Below are 18,197 nucleotides of genomic sequence, written 5' to 3'. Positions count from 1 at the left end.
AAAAAAAAAAAGAGTACATAGTGTGTGATCTCATTTACAGAAAGTTCAACAACAAGAGACACTATTAGTCTTTTAGGGTGAGGGTTACTCTTTCCATTTATTATTTTTTTTATTTATTTATTTATCTATCTATCTATCTATTTATTTATTTATATTTTAATTTATTTACTCGTGAAGGGAGAAGTGACTGGAAGGGTATGTGAGTCATCTTCTAAGGTCTAATAGTGTTCTATGTCTTTATCTTGCATACATGAATCTGATATGTTCATTTGATGAAAATCCAATCAGTTGTACACACGATTTGTGTACTTTTTAGTTTTAACATCTACAACATTTATGAAAACAAACACACCAAAACAAACATACCTCATGCAAGAACATGTTCCAATAAAAGTATATTTGTTAAACATATTAAAACAGTTATCTTTCTGGAGGGAGTCACAGAAGTTGCATGAAGATAAAAGGGAATAAGCCAAGTGTGAATGATTGACTTACCAGTGATTTTACTATATTATATATGGACTGTGAATATAATAAACTGAGCTCTCTAATTAAAACAAAACAAAACAAAATTCTTTAGGATTTAGCAATGAAACCAAAAGTAACCAATTTAATTAAAAAAATGCGCACATTCATTCCAAAGAGTAAATAGTATGTGTTTATATTCTTTGGTTCATATGCAGAAAAACCAAAAATTCTATGACAACCTTATAGATGGCCTACAGAGATTCCTAAACTATTAGGTCTTCAAAATCACCTTAGAAATAATTTTGTACAATGCACTAATTTTTTAAAGATTTTATTTATTTATTTGAGAGCAAGAGAGAAAGAGCATGAGCAGGGGCTAGCGGCAGTGGGAGAGGGAGAAGTAGGCTCCCCACTGAGCAGGGAGTCCGAAGGGGGACTCGATCCCAGGACCCTGGGATCGTGACCCAAGCCAAAGGCAGACATTTTACCAAGTGAGCCATCCAGGCGCCCAATGCACTCATTTTTACAGCTGAAAACACCATATGTAAATTCCATAAATATTTTCGTAGTCTAATAAGATTATAATACCTTCATATTCATAACTAATTCTTTTCTGCCATCCTGAAATACTGTGTGATTTTGTGTGTGTGTACATTTGTGTGTAAGTTTTAGGTGTACACATTTAGCTAATCAAACTGAATGAAATCTGCATCCCAAGTGTCTTACTTTTCAACTGCCCTCTCTGCTAACTGTTCAGTCAGTTAAGCCTCTGACTCTTGATTTTGGCTCAGGTCATGATCTCAGGGTCCTGGGATGGAGCTGCGCATAGGGCTCTGCGCTCAGTGGGGAGTCTGCTTCTCTCTCTCTCCCTCTCCCTCCACCCCCTCACTCTGCTTACACCCTTGTGCTCACTCTCTCTACCTCTCTCTAAAAATGAATAAATAAATCTTTAAAAATAAGATAAAATAAAGTCCCACAGGAAGTTAGAGACATTACTTTATTCTGCAATGTATAGAATGGCTATTGATTTACATATTATTAATTCTAAAATATCTATACTGTATGTATATGGTTGTATATAAAAATGAGATCAGCCATATAGAATCATGAATTCTACTATATGTAAGAAGGAATTATTGTCTGCAAAAATACCCTCTTGAAAACCCTCAGCCATCAACCCAAACTTTGGCAGTCAATGTGCACCATATTATGCTGAGGCAGCTCCCAAACTAAGAGTTCAAAAAATCCCTAGGAATAATTTATAAGCAAACACGCTTTTATGACTACTTCAGATATCAGATCCTCACAGAGTAGGAAACAGATATAAACAAATAATTTATTTTGTCTCATGCTACTGCATAGAAATATAAAACTACAGACATTAGTGCTCGAAGAAACTTATAAAGGTCAGCCCATAATTTGATACAAATTTTAGGAAGTGGTCATTCAGATAGTCTAGCAAACTTTTCACAAAACTGGAAAAAACAGTGAGATTTAGAGAGTTTAACTAACTTCTAAAGATAGTTTTAAGGGTAAATCTAGGACCAAGATATCCTTATGCTGGCCATGTTCTTTTTTGTTTTTTCTTTTTTTTTTTAAGATTTTATTTATTTATTTGACAGAGAGAGACATAGCGAGAGAGGGAACACAAGCAGGGGGAGTGGGAGAGGGAGAAGCAGGCTTCCCGCAGAGCAGGGAGCCCGATGTGGGGCTCGATCCCAGGACCCTGGGATCATGACCTGAGCCGAAGGCAGATGCTTAACGACTGAGCCACCCAAGCACCCCGGCCACGTTCTTTATACTATTTATAGCTCCCTCTATTACCATGATTTCCAGAAAATCTACTTTTAAACTAGGAAAATTGATAGCTTAGATTCAGTTTTAGACAATCATGAAAATTATCTGTAGCTTATACTCTAAAGATTTTAATGTTTTAAAAAAGTGGTCTTGTATCTAAGTAGAATTTCCCAAGGTACATTTTTAAAGCCATGTCTAATTATTTAATTGTTTATTGCCATGAAAATAGTTTCTAGAATCTCCTTCTTTTCAAAGCTTTAGGTATTCCTTAATGAATTTTATTCCCTCTCCCTCTACTTTATCTCAGAGGTCTAAGTACTTAAATACTTTCTCTAAGTTCAAACAGCATCCTGGACTTCATCTGCTTTCACTATTCAAAAATTTGAAAAGAAGGTGGCTCCTTCTTCAAACCTTCAAATTATGACTTCCTACGGACTACTAACTTTCCTATCTATTGTTATTCTCAGTATTTTTAATATGCCTGTCCCTAAACAAATCTCTATCTACATAACTATATCTATATAATCTTTCTCTATCTATCTCCACCTTAATTAACTTTCTACTCTCTCTCAACTTTTATTCACAATTTAAAAAAAAAATCTGAAAAGGAAACTTTGGCTCACTTGGCCAGTACTTCAGGAAGCTCTATGTCCCTCCATGTAGAGAAATGCAAAGTCTATCCTGTGATTCATATAGTTCAAAATCTTATAAGAAATATAACAGAGAAATAACAAATACAATTGAGTGTGTTACATGGAATAAAAATGTTTGCACCCAATCTCATTCATCAAGGATATTAAATAATTGCATCCACACCTAAACTAAAACAATGATGCAAAATGGTGGGCTCCTAGATTGTACTTTGAATCTCTACAGTCTGGAAAATCCTTTACACAATTTGCATTGAGCAGTCATCATTGTTTCTCTCAGTTCTCTTGAGCATGAGCTTTTTGCTTTGTTTTTAAATAGCACTTGACTCTACTCTTGGAATATGATAGAATAATTCTCATTTTTGGTTGTAATCTATCTGTATCACAATGGTGATATTATCCCTCCATTCATAGACCACTTTAGGCAATTTCCTAATTGATTTCATTAACCTTTCCTTGCACTCTCTGCATGGTAAATGTGTAATGTTCTTCATAGTCTGGCCACTTTCAATATTCAAGCTAGCACAATAGCATGTACATCAAAATGTGGGTCTGGTAATTCTTTCAGGGGGCCAACAAAAAGGTGTGAAGTAAGTGTCCAAAATAGATGATACTTGAGTTGATTCACTAATAAAATGATTTGATAATGCAGTTTAAATATGAAAGGACATTCCAAAAAGAAGAGCAACATATGTTCCATAAGTTTTCTATTAATTTATATTTTTATTTTTTTAAAGATTTTATTTATTTATTTGAGAGAAAGAGAGCACGTGTGAGAGAGCACAAGCAGGGAAGCGGCAGAGGGAGGGAGAAGCAGGCTCCACGCTGAGCAGGGAGCCTGACTCAGGGCTCCATCCCAGGACCCTGGGATCATGACCTGAGCCTAAGGCAGACATTTAACTGACTGAGCCACTCAGGTGCCCCTTTCTATTAATTTGTAAATATATAAATCCAGTAATATGATACAAAAAGTGGGGAAGGTTATATTTCTCCTTCCCATGTTAGTCTCTTAGGCCATACCTCCCACTTCCGAGTATTATGTATACTTCCTGAGACATAGGATATGTCTCATCTATCTATATTTTATATATGTGTATTGAAATATATCTTAAATATATTTTATAAATTTTATATAAGTATTGACAGTCTACCTAAATTACTGTATCACAATATTGCTGTCTCAGCAACTATTTTATGTGGCCTTGTGGCCTGCCAGGGCCTTGAACTGAACTGGCCTTGTAGCCCCTCCTGTGAATTTATGCCCTAGACAATAGCCCAGTGTCACAAGCAAATATAAGTTCCTGATATGACTTCCCGAGACGCTCTTGTGAGCAACAATATCCCCTGCATCCCAGATCTTCTCTGTGTGCTCCCCTCAGATAAACCCCTGCAGAGCTTACCAAAACCCTGCTCTTTTTGGTTTGATTTGATAAATCTGGACTTAGCCCCCTGAAGCACTCCTCCTATAGACCCTAATAAAGGCATGTGCTCCAGGTCCTTCCTCTCTCTTTCCGCGCCCTACCTTGACATCCCACAGTGGTCCCCCAAAGTGTGCTGTGTACCTTCGGGACCTGTGAGTAATAAACCTCTCTAGTTCTATCCTCCTGCAGTCTTTGGTTAAACTGTGGCTCACCGTCCAACATCCCAGGATTCTACCTTACAAGTGTTCATTTAACAAACTCACAACATATATAAATGTGTATATAGGGCCAAGCATGCCTCTTAGATAAATTCCTAAGGCTTGGGGGCGCCTGGGTGGCTCAGTTGGTTAAGCGACTGCCTTTGGCTCAGGTCATGATCCCGGAGTCCTGGGATCAAGTCCCACTCAGGCTCCCGGCTCAGCGGGGAGCCTGTTTCACCCTCTGACCTTCTCCCCTCTCATGCTGTCTCTCTCTCCCTCTCTCTCTCAAATAAATAAATAAAATCTTTAAAAAAAAATTCCTAAGGCTTGGTTTTCCTAGGTTGAACATTATATATATACATTTGTGTAGACATTATAAAATTGGCCGCAATAGAGGGATATACTTTCAATGTACCATCTTGTATGAGAACTTGTACAACCAATGTATGAGGATGACATTTTCCTCAAATACTCATTAAAATATTGTTACCAAATCTTTTTGTGGTTTTAAAAAGTGGTATTAAAAATGGTATTGCAAAGTAGTTTTGCTCTGCATTTCTCTTATCAGAACTGCAATTAAGTCTTCTTAAATATATATTTCAGAGTAATTTGCATTTGCTTTTCCCAATTTATACTGTCCATTCATTACTGCATTTTTTTTAAAAATTGATTTTGTAGGAACTCTTTAGAAATTAAGAAAATTAATCTTCTATCTGATATGTGAGTTTCATTTTCTTAAACCAATTGGTCATTTGTATTTTGACATTTTTTTTAATGTATTGAAATGGGTGACTTCTGTGTTACAGAATTCTTCCAATATTTCTTTTCTAAACTTGAATAACTTTATTCTTATGTATTTGATGTACACTGAAATACTGTTACTATTAGTTGAGACATAGAGATCCAAATGCCTTTTTTCCAGTGGCTATTCAATATTTACAACTACATTTATTACATTTTTTGCATTGTCTCTGAAATATTCTCTCTAAAATACAATCAAACATTATCTTCATTTTGTTGTACTAATTATTTCTTCTCTTTTTTACTCTATTTCTAACAATGAATTTTTTTCATTTCTTATCCTTTTTTGGCTATGCATCAATGTTTTTCTTTTTTGAAACTGAGTTATTGTTAGCACCAGGGTAAACAAATATTTCAAATGATAGTTTAAAAATTTAATCAGCTATATACTTTACATTTACATACATTTCTTTTAAGTTTAAAGACCAATTCCTCTGTTATCACACAGGACAAGGAATGATTTATTTACCCAGGCCCTTTGTCCTGACTTCCATATGTCCTTACAGAGGCAACATACCTTGCTAGCAAAGAATATAACAATCTTTCTCCTAAGTCTGATTGTTTAAGCTTGGATATCTCATATATTCTATAAAATAGACTTATGATCTACTGAATTTAACTTTCTTCTGTTAAAAGGAATGACGAAGGTAAAGAAATTACATCCATTGATCATTTATTTTGTGAAGGTAGTTCTCCAGGCATCACACATAATTTCCTTCAATGCTTAATTATTTTATGATTTGTGTAAATCCTATGGTTTTAGTAAATTGCTAAATTGTTTGGAGACTGAAAAGCATATGTCCACTTTCTTGTTGCCAAACTCTCTTTTCTGAGGAATTCATCTTCCATGTAACTGAGACAGGATTAATAATCTCAATTTGTTCCCTCCAGGACACAGGGCCTGAAAATGACCAAAACCTGCATAATTATATTGTCTCACCTGTGGGCAAAATAAATGTTCTCAGAGGGTGCATATAACCACATATTTTTTCCAGTCTTTTGGATCACAACTCTTAGGGAAGATGCTCTATTTTCTTTTTTTGTTTTTTAAAGTAATTAAATTTTTTTGAAGTAGAGTTGATCTACAATGTTATAGTACTTTCAGGTGTACAACAGTGATTCAACAATTCTATGCATTCTCAATGCTCACCATGATAAGTGTAATACAATCTGTCACCATAAGATATTATTATATCATTGACTATGTTCTCTATGCTGTTCTTTTCATCTCCATGATTTTTTTTACAATTGGAAGTTTGTACCTCTTAATCCCCTTCACCTATTTCACCCATCTCCCTATACCTACCTCCCCTCTGGCAACCATCCATTTGTTCTCCGTAGTTAATAAAACGGGGTTTTGTTGTTTATTTGTTCATTTGTTTGTTTTGTTTTTTTTAGATTCCACATATAAATGAAATCATATGGCATTTGTCCTTCTCTGTCTCATTCATTTCACTGCATAGTACCCTCTAGGTCATCCATTTTGTTGCAAATGGCAAGATTTCATTTTTTATGATTGAGTAATATCTCACTGTTATATTTATATATATATATTTTTTGCACCTAGGTTTTGTTTAATTAGAACAGAAAACACCACACTGTATTCTCCCTAAAAAAGAATGATAAAGTTAAGTCCATATAGGTAAGGTAATTACTGTCCAGAGTCAACCAAGACCTCATCTTTGAGAAAGGTCTGCGTACTCTATCTCGGGACAACAATTATGGCTGTTTAATGGTTCAAGAGCTTAACATAGCATTGATTCACAACATTTTGGCCATTAGTGGCCAATCTGCTATGAAAACCATTTAAAGCCCCACCCCTGTCTGAAGCGTAGGAAATGCAATGCTCTACCTTTCCCACAGGGAAGAATGCTATACCCGTTAAACTAGGTGTGGTCAGGATCACTGATCATAAATGAATAAATAAAGAGGCACCTCAGGGGAAGCAACACGCAGCAGACCACCACACACAGGCTAACTATTGAGCCTATGATTTCTGGACAGCATTGACTGCAGTGTAGACCATAATGACTAGACACTTCTCTCAAACGTTTCTCTTTGGCTTCTTCAATTGAGAGGGTAGTTTTGCTTAACAACAACTAGAATAGGATCTGTGCCCACTAAAGAATTCTTCCTATGTATGGAGAAAAGTTTATAGAGATGCTAAGTAGTCAGAACGACAGCCTTCTAAAAACTTAATTACTGACCAAATGAAAGCCAACCAGAGAGTCAATTTGTAGGGAAACCTAGCCACTTAGAACAGTAACATTTACCATTATTACACCAAAACTCATTTATATGAAATCAAATTGCAAAAGTTTCCTGCAAGTTTTAGCATACAGCACAAGTGATCCTCTCATCCTGGGAATCTCTGCACTGTTCCGAGAGGGGAGAAGGAACTAAAGACATGACATCTCATGGGTGTTTTTCTATTTTTAGTATTCCAGCATCAAATTAGAAGTTGTGCACATTTCAAACACCATCTAAAGAGAACTTAGAAGGAAACAAGAAGCAAATATTTAAAGGTTTTTCACAGCCTTTAATTGAACGGTTCAATTATGTAAACTTTTTCACGAACAGTGTGCGTGTGTGTGTGTGTATGGGGCTGCTTTCCAAATTCCTTGCCACATTAATAGTCTACAAAGTGCTTATCAGGACACTAAGTCTTTCATGTCTTCCTGAGATAGGCTTGAAATTTTTACTCAGTATTGAACATATACCTGAAGTGGTCAAATAATACTTTTTATAAAAAGATTTCTATCTAAGATTATAAGTTTTAACTTTTAAATAAGAATGGCCACAATTAAACAACATGCAGAAATTCTCAGACTACTCTGAGATATATATATATATTTATATATATATCTTCTTTATACTACATTTTCTTTATCTATCCATTCATTCATCAATGGATAGTTGGATTGTTTCTATATCTTGGCTCTTGTAAATAACGCTGCTTTTAAATATAGGGATGTCCACATCTTTTCAAATTAATGTTTTCATTTTCTTTGAGTAAATACTCAGTAGTAGGATTACTGGATCATATGATAATTCCATTTTTTATTTTTTGAGAACCTCCATATTGCTTTCCATTGTGATTACATCAGTTTATATTCCCACCAATGGTGCAAAAGGATTCCCTTTTCTCCACATCCTTGCAAACACTTGTTATTTTTTGTATTTTTGACTGGGTGTGAGGTGGTATCTCATTGTGGTTTTGGTTTGCATTTCCCTGATAACTAGTAATGTTGAGCATCTTTTCATGTGTCCATTGGACATTTATCTATTTTGGATAGATAGTTTGGAAAACTATCTATTCAGTTCCTTTGCCCATTTTTGAATTGGATTGTTTGTTTTTCTTTTGGTGTTGAATTGTATAATTTCTTTATATATTTTGGATATCAACCCCTTATTGGCTATATCATATGTAAATATCTTCTCCCCTTCAGTAGGTTGCAAAGATGCCCTATTTTCAAAGGGTTTTTTCAGTTGACAAGATCTAAATATTGAGTTGTCACATGAAGTGAGGCTTACTCTATTAACAGAAGCTTTCCAATGTAGTAGAGAGAGTGAAAAATGCCCTAATGATCTCATTATTTGAATCCCTAGATTGAACAATGCCAGTAGCTAGCCTTTTTCTGAACGGTTTGATTATGTAAGCTAATATACTCCTTCGCTTTATACCTTAAGATAGCTTAATTTAGATAAACTTTTGTGCTTTTTTTTTTAAAGACTATTTATTTGACAGAGGGAGACACAGAGACAGAGGGAACACAGGCAGGGGGAGTGGGAGAAGGAGAAGCAGGCCTCCCATGGAGCAGGGAGCCCAATGCGGGGCTTGATCCCAGGACTCTGGGATCATGACCTGAGCCAAAGGCAGACACTTAACTGACTGAGCCACCAGATGCCCCAAATTTTGTGCCTTATGTCTCAAAATGTTGTGACCAAAACAGAAATTTATAGCTATAAATAGGACATTATATAAATGACCATTAAATCAGAAGTGGATTATGGCCCTGTGGTAAGAAAGTAATTTATAAATATGTACATTTTAATTTATCTTGTATATTTTCACCATGTTCTAACTGAAGTTCAAGCATTCATGAACCTGATAACGTCAGGGTATGAGATTTTGGTGTTACTTCTTCCGATTTTCTGTAAGATTCTACAAACTACAAAAACAAATTTAAAAAATTATGATGAACAGCACCACTATTAACAATATCAACTTTAGTGTAAACTGGCCCAATACAAAGCACATAGGCAAGAGGTTACAACCTACAAAGAAGACACCCTCTTACTTTTTTACCTATAAAATCATGTGCCAAGAATTTATACAATTTTCTCTTTTGTGAGATTACACAATTTATAATTGTGTGCACAAAACCAATGTGAAAGAGAGCTGGTCCTCATGAAACTGCAGATTCAGCAGTTTGTAGGAACCAGGAACTGTGAAAGCCTAATTCCCCTGAAATTTGGGGGTAATTATCTTGTGAAACCTATGCCTGAAATGAGTAACCACTCATGCACACTGGAGCAAGTGAGAAATTGGCTGTCTCATTCACTAACCCTTTATTTTAGAAGCAGAGGGGGAAAAATGGGATTATTAATTAAATAATTAAATAATTAAATAATTGCATAGCTGAAAGTCAGGTTTGTGTCAAGGAATTTAGAAATATCAAAGCATGGTACATAATTAAATGGCATATATACATTGGCAACTAATGCATAAGACTTTCAGAAATCAAATATTGGCAGCCTGCTGCACTTTTTAGGTAATGTATTACTAAAGATAACACGAGTCTAAAAAACTTTCATGTGTATCTTTTTTCAAAATTTTTTATACTGTGGTAAAATATGTATAACAAAAAAATTGCCATTTTAACCATTTTAAGAGTATATATCAGTGGCATTTCTTTTATTTACATTCTTGTGCAATCACCACCACTACTGGTTCCAAAACTTTTTCATTATTTCTACAAACTCTTGTTATCACTAAGACATAATTCCCCACTGCCCCCCCGTTACTAACTAGAATTTAAAAAAAACTTGGTATATTAAAAAATAAAAAAGGAAAAGGAAAAATGTTAGAAATACAATCCATCAATATATAAGAAGAATAACATTTCATGATCCCAGGAATTACAGGTTGATTTAACATTCAAAAAAATCAATCAATGTAATTTACAAACCAAAAAGAGAAAAGTCATACAATGATCTCAATAGATTAAAAGAACATATTTGACAAAATCAAACACTCCATTAAAAAAAAAAAAGAACTCTCACCAAACTAGGAATAGAAAGTAACTTTACAACCTGATAAAGGACATCTACAGAAAATGTAGAGTATTCTGCATACTTAATAATGGAAAAGTAAACAGAATTTTCTTTAGACTGGAAACAAGCAAGACTTTCCACATGAACACCTCTATTCAAAAATACTCTGAAGATCCTGACCAGTACAATTAGGTAATAAAATAAAAAAAAAGCATATAGATTCACATATTACAAGAACAAAGTAAATATATTTTAATTTATGGAAGGTATGATGGTGGGTCTACAAATTTTAAGGCATCTATGAAAAGATTACTAGAAGGAAAACATGTTATCAAGGTCACAGAATATACAATTGATAAAATATCAATGATATTCCTGTGTGCAAGCAATGAACAACTAGGAAATAAAATAAGAACCTCCACTTATAGTAGTATCCAAACATATGAAATTCTTAGGAACATATATAAGAAAATATCATCAATACATATAAAATTTTATAAATACAGTATTTGGATGAGAGAAATTTATATATATCTAAATATAAAGTTATGTTCATAATCAAAAGTCCCAATATTTGAAAGATACACTCTCCCCAAATTAGTTTACAGATGCAATATCATCTCTACTGAAATCACAACTGGCTATTTGTAGAAAATGGCAAACTTATTATAAAATATATATGGAAATGCAAACAATGTACAATATCCAAACTAATTTTATAAAAAAATTATTTTGTGTGTTTGCAGGACTTACTATAAATTTATGGCAACTGAGACAATGTGGTAATGGTGTAAGGATAAACATTAAAAGAGTACAAAGAAAAAAAAACAGCCCATAAATTCAACCATATATATATATGTAGTTAACTGATTTTCAACAAAGATGCCAAGCTAATTCCATGGGGGAAAGGAGGAGTCTTTTCTTTTTTTAAGTCTTTATTTAAATTCTACTTAGTTAACATATAGTGTAATATTAGTTTCAGGTATAGAATTTAGTGATTCAACACTTACATACAACAGCTGGTGCTCCTCACAAGCGCACTCCTTAATTCCCATCACCTATTTAATCCAACCCCCCATCCACCTCCCCTGTGGTAGCCATCAGTTTGTTCTCTTTAGTTAAGAGTCTGTTTCTTGGTTTGCCTCTCTCTCTCTTTTTTCCCTTTGCTCATTTGTTTTGTTCCTTAAATTCCACCTATGAGTGAAATCATATGATACTTGTCTTTCTCTGACTGACTTATTTCGCTTAATACAACACTTTCTGGCTCCATCCACATCATTGCAAATGGCAAGATTTCATTCTTTTTTATGGCTGAGTAATAGTTATATACCACTTCTTCTTTACCCATTCATCAGTCAATGGACATTTGGGCTCTTTCTGTAATTTGGCTATTGTTGATAATGGTGCTATAAACATTGGAGTGCATGTATCCCTTTGAATTAGTATTTTTTAAAGGATTGTATTTAATTTATTTGAGAGAGAGAGAGAGTGAGGGGAGAGAGAGGGAGAGAGAATCTGAAGCAGACGCCACACTGAGTGCAGGGCCCAACATAGGGCTCGATCTCACGGCCAAAGATCATGACTTTAGCCAAAACCAAGAGTCAGATGCTTAACCAACTAAGCCACCAGACACCTCTGAATTAGTATTTTTGTATCCCTTGGGTAAACACCTAATAGTGCAATTGCCAGATCATAGGGCAGTTCTGTTTTTAACTTTTTGAGAGATCTCCATACTGTTTTCCAGAGTGGCTGCACCAGTTTGCATTCCTTCCCACCTATAGTGTAAGAGGGTTCCCTTCCCCCACCCCCAGCATTCTCACCAACACCTGTTGTTTCCTCTGTTGTTAACCTTAGCCATTCTGACAGGTATGAGGTGATATCTCATTGTAGTTTTGATTTGTATATCCCTGATGATGAATGATGTTAAGCATCTTTTCATGCATCTGTTAGCCATCCATATATCCTCTTTGGAAAACTGTCCATTCATGTCTTCTGCCCATTTTTTAACTAGATTATTTGTTTTTGGGTGTTGAATTTGATAAGTTCTTTATATATTTTGGTTGCTAACTCTTTATCAGATGTGTCATTTGAAAACATCCTCTCCTACCCTTTAGGTTGCCTTTTAGTTTTGATGATTGTTTCCTTTGCTTTGTAGAAGCTTCTTATTTTGATGAAGTCCTACTAGTTTGTTTTTGCTTTTGTTTCCCTTGCCTCAGGAGACATATCCAGTAAGAAGTTGCTATGGTCAATGTCAAGGAGGTTACTGCCTGTGTTTTCCTCTAGGATTTTGATGGTTTCCATTCTCACACCTGGTCTTTCATCCTTTTTGAATTTATTTTTGTGTATGGTGCAAGAAAGTGTCCAGTTTCATTCTTTTGCTTATTGCTGTCCAGTTTTCCCAACACCATTTGTTGAAGACACTGTCTTTCAGACAACACAAAGAAATAAAAAGCATCCAAATTGGTAAGGAAGAAGTCGAACTTCCACTATCTGCAGATGACATGATATTCTATATAGGAAACCCAAAAGACTCCACGAAAAATTGATAGAACTGATACACAAATTGAGTAAAATCAGAGAATACAAAATCAATGCACAAAAGTCTGTTGCATTTCTATACACCAATAATGAAGCAGCAGAAAAATAAATCAAAGAATTGGTCCCATTTACAATTGCACCAAAACCAACCAGATACCTAGGAATAAACCTAACCAAAGAGATAAAAGATCTGTACTCTGAAAACTATGGAACACTGATGAAAGAAATTAAAGATGACACAAAGAAATGGAAAAACATTCCATGCTCATGGATTGGAAGAACAAATATTATTAAAATGTATATACTACCCAAAGCAACCTACACATTTAATGCAATCTCTATCAAAATACCACCAGTATTTTTCACATAACTAGAACAAACAATCCTAAAATTTGTATGGAACAACAAAAGACCCCAAATAGCCAAAGCAATCTTGAAAAAGAAGAGCAAAGCTGGAGACATCATAATTCCAGACTTCAAGTTACATTACAAAGCTGTAGTGATCAATACAGTATGGTACTGGCACAAAACCAGACACATACATCAATGGAACAGAATAGAAAACCCAGAAATGGACCCACAACTACATGGTCAATTAATCTTTGACAAAGCAGGAAAGAACATCCAATGGAAAAAATGAACAGTCTTTTTAATAACTAATCCTGAGCCAACTGCATATCCATACAGAGAATGATTCACCTCGATACTCATCTCACACTATACATAAATATTATCTCTACATGCATCCTAAATTTAAATGTAAATTTTGTAACTATGAAACTTATAGAATAAAATATAGGAAATCTTGGCTGCTTTGGGGTAGGCAAATATTTTTTAAATAGAGGACAAAAATTATGAACCATAAAAGAAATGAGGTGATAAATTGGACTTCAACATATTAAAAATGATTATTCTTTGAAGGCACCACTGAGAAAATGAACAGGTAAGGTACAGACTAGAAGAAAATGTTTGCAATACATGTATCTGACAAATATTTGTATCCACTATATGTAAGAACATGACTCAATAAGACACAATCCAAAAATTGGCAATAGCTTTGAACAGATATTTTTGAAAGAAAATATACAAATGCTAACATATGGATATAAAGTTTCTCTCATCGTTAGTCATCAGTGAATTTCAAATTAAAACCACAATGAGATTCTATTGCATATCCATTAGAATGGCTAAAAATTAAAAGACTGGCAATTCTTGGTGTTGAGCAACTGGAACTCTCATACATCTACTACTCTGGGAAAGTACGATGGAAAAACCATGTAGGAGAGGAGCTGGACTGTTTCTATTAAACATGCATTTCCATTTGACTTGGCAATTTCACTCCTAGGTTTTTAACCAAATGTGATAAAAATACATGTCCACATCAATACATGTACATGCATATCCACAGAAGTTTACTTATTAGAGCCCCACATTGGAAAAAATACAAGTGTCCATCAATAGCTGAGTGAATAGGCATATTTGGTGAATATTCCCCACTATAAGATACTACTCAGCTAAATAGGTAAGATCTTCTAATCACACTGTAACACAGATGAATCTTGAAATCCTAGGATGTATGATAAAAACTAGATACAAAAAAGTACACATTGTATGCTCTAATTTTTATTATATTCTGGAAATGTGAATGATCGCTAATGACTGAAAGCAGACCAGAGGTTGCCTATTTCCAAAGTTGGAGAGACTTGGCTGCAAAGAGCCTTGAGAGAAGTTTTTGGAATTATGAAAATATTCAAATCTTTATTGGGTGGGCAATAATACTAAGGTATATATCTATTAAATTTCATCAAATTATACACTAATAATATATACATTTTATTTTATGTAAACTGTTTTAAGTTAACCTTTAAAGTTCTGATTTTTGTCTGAATTCTATGACATCATTCCAGAATTTTGTTTGTCAGGGGACAGAGATATTATGAATATTTTTATTTGGCTTATGAATATAAAATTCATCCACTGAATCTCAATTGTGTTCCATTAGAACGATCTGTGAAATAGTGGAATAAAGCAGTGGATTATCTAAAAATCAGTTAAGAAAATTTCATGCTTAGTCTACATTCTGCTGTAGTAGATTTATTTGAACAGTCTAAATTATTGGTCTAATTCTATTTATCTAATAACAAAAGACTTCAAGGTACACTGCCACATTACTCCTACTGCACTTTCAAATGATGTGAGTTTATATTACTTCAATAAAAAATATAAGAAAGAGAGAATCAAGGATTTTTCATTCATAATAAGATTTTTAAAATTTCATCAAGACTCAGTCAATATAGAAGAATCTGTTTGTGGTGATAAGACAGGAACATACTTTGCTGTTTGGACCCAAAGCAGCAGAAAACAGAAGTCACAGGTTTAAGTGTAATCAAAATTATCTTCTACTTTTTTTCTATCTTTCTTTTTTTTCCTAACTTGAATGCAGCTTTAATCAATAGTCTTGAAGCTCCAGATTATCTATCAAACTGAGAAAACCTGTCTTAGGTAACTAGAACCTCTAATCAAATATTGGCAGATGCGATATTGTGGGTGATAAAAACAGATTTAAAATCCACAGTGACATTATTTGATGAGAATCATACTTATTTAAGTCAAGGTGAAACATATATAGTGTATACTTAATTGTCAAGTTATTACTATTCCTTATATATAACCACAAGTTATCATTACTGTTTTCATTAACATATATTTAAAAGCTAAGGTCAAACCTTTTTCCTGTTTGCATAACTAAGATATTTAATCTATACTGATAACCTGATCTAAGTCCAAAATACATTATAAGAGTAGAAATGTTCAGATTGTGGAAGTAATATTGAATCAGTTTTAATATATGAAAATAATCATTAAAATATTTATAAATTTTATTTTCTTATTCCTAGTCTTGTGAAATCACTCCCTGAAATCCTAAATTACTTTACAAATTAGGTAGGATAAAATTAGGTAGCTAAATGTATGCTATCTAATAATAGAGATTTCAGAGAAAAAAAGAGAACATTCATTTTAGAAATATTTAGCTTGCTAATATGCTATTTATAGTGTTGCATGGCAATTCTGGACATTTTTAGTGTGCCCTTGTGTTTGTGAATTAACAAATGGATATTAGAGGGTGGAGTAACCACTATTCTTAGGGTTCAGAATAGGAAAATGATTTTTATACCCAAGGATATAAATCTATGTAGGACTTGAGTATAGTCATTTTCCTATAAAATATTGCCTGTTGACTACCATGAAAGAGCAGAATCACATTGAATTCATTGTTTAACAATTTAAAATTAATAAATTATTTAAATGAGTATTACATTGCAGGAAGGGTTGCAATAAAGTGTCAGTCTATTAATCATGCTTAACAATAGCATGACAATAAGCCAGAACCCTTGGAAGATGAAGACCTGGAGTCAGGCCTAGTTTTAAATCAGTTCTGTAATATGTAAGAGACCCAAATCACATCTTAACCTACCATTTTATTGTTGGAATTGTCAGCCAATATCAGTACCATTTACTCCTATTAAACTCTTAGCACTTCAGTAATTCTGACATTTCTTTCTCATTTTCTATCACCTAGTTTTCCAAAAGTGAGAGAAGTTTGAGGAAAGTTTATTCTGGGGTTGCAACAGATGGGTTATATAAGCAAGCCTTCAACAGCAGGTCTTCACTGGGAATAAAACTCCTTGAACAGTGCCACCCTAAAGCACGACACTTTATGACTCCAGAAATTCCAAGAAAATGAAAACACTAAAAATGAATCTCAGGACTTCTTTGCATAGCTAACGATACTCTCCAATGCATGTAATTAATAGGAAGAATAGAGAGCTAATTTGTGAAATATCAGTGACAGTAGATATATAAGGAAATATTATTTCAGCAGTTGTGGAGTCTAGGAAAAAAAATAGTACTGACTTAACTTTGTGGTACTGGTAATTGCTTAAGAAAGAGAGCTCAGTATTTTAACTAGATTATTTTAAATGTTTCTAATTTTTAAAATTCTGATTACCATGAGGGACAAGTCCTTATATGGCACTCTGTTACAATTTGTGCATGACCCCTAGGTCCCTGTATTCTATGAGATGCAAGCCTTAGTAACAAGAAACAGTCTTTTTTTTTTTTTTTTTTTGGAAACAGTCTTTTTCTAACAGCATTAATCTTAGCCACGAATTAACTCAGGAAATAAAAATTCGCAAAAACTAGGTCCACTCAGAGGAACATCTTGGTTATATATTAGTTTGTTAGACAAATCATAACCCCATTGAGGATGGAAATGTTCTATGCAGCCCATTGAAAATGTACTGTTATATCCTATTTTAAAATATAATATGATATACTGAATAAAAAAGAACTTGGTGAGACACCTGGGTGGCTCAGTTGGTTGAGTGTCTGCCTTTGGCTCAGGTCATGATCCCAGGACCCTGGGATGGAGGAGCATCCGGCTCCTTGCTCCGCAGGGAGCCTGCTTCTCCCTCTCCCTTTGGCTGCCACTCCCCCTGCTTGTGCTCTCTCTCTTTGTCAAATAAATAAATAAAATCTTTAAAAATAGAAGAAGAAATTGGCAAATCTTATCCAGCAATTGACTTAAAGGACTTGTTTCTATTCTTTTTTTTTAAATTTTATTTATTTATTTGAGAGAGAGAGCGAGAACACGAGTGGGGGATGGGGGCAAGGCAGAGGGAGAGGGAGAAGCAGACTCCCCACTGAGTGTGGAGCCTGATGCAGGGCTAGATCCTGGGACTCTGGGATCATAACCTGAGCTGAAGGCAGGCGCTTAACCAACTGAGCCACCCAGGCACTCCAGGACTTGTATCTGTTCTATACCATCTTTCTCATCTCACGATCTGCTGGAAGATGATAAAACAACATATTGAAAGCTTACATAATAATACTGAAAAAAGTAACTAGTAGTAATTTCAACACACAATATGCCACAGACGTTCTGCTACAATCCTTGTGTAATTATCACAGAAAGTCTTCACTACTATCCTACAAGCACCATGATTACTCCCATTTTACAGATGTCAATAGTGTTATGGTTTGCT

The sequence above is a fragment of the Callorhinus ursinus genome, unplaced genomic scaffold (assembly GCF_003265705.2).
Source record: "Callorhinus ursinus isolate GAN/ISIS: 27379988/994484 unplaced genomic scaffold, GSC_fseal_2.0 scaffold4, whole genome shotgun sequence".
In the NCBI taxonomy this organism is placed as follows: Eukaryota; Metazoa; Chordata; class Mammalia; order Carnivora; family Otariidae; genus Callorhinus; species Callorhinus ursinus.
This window is presented reverse-complemented; position numbering follows the sequence as displayed.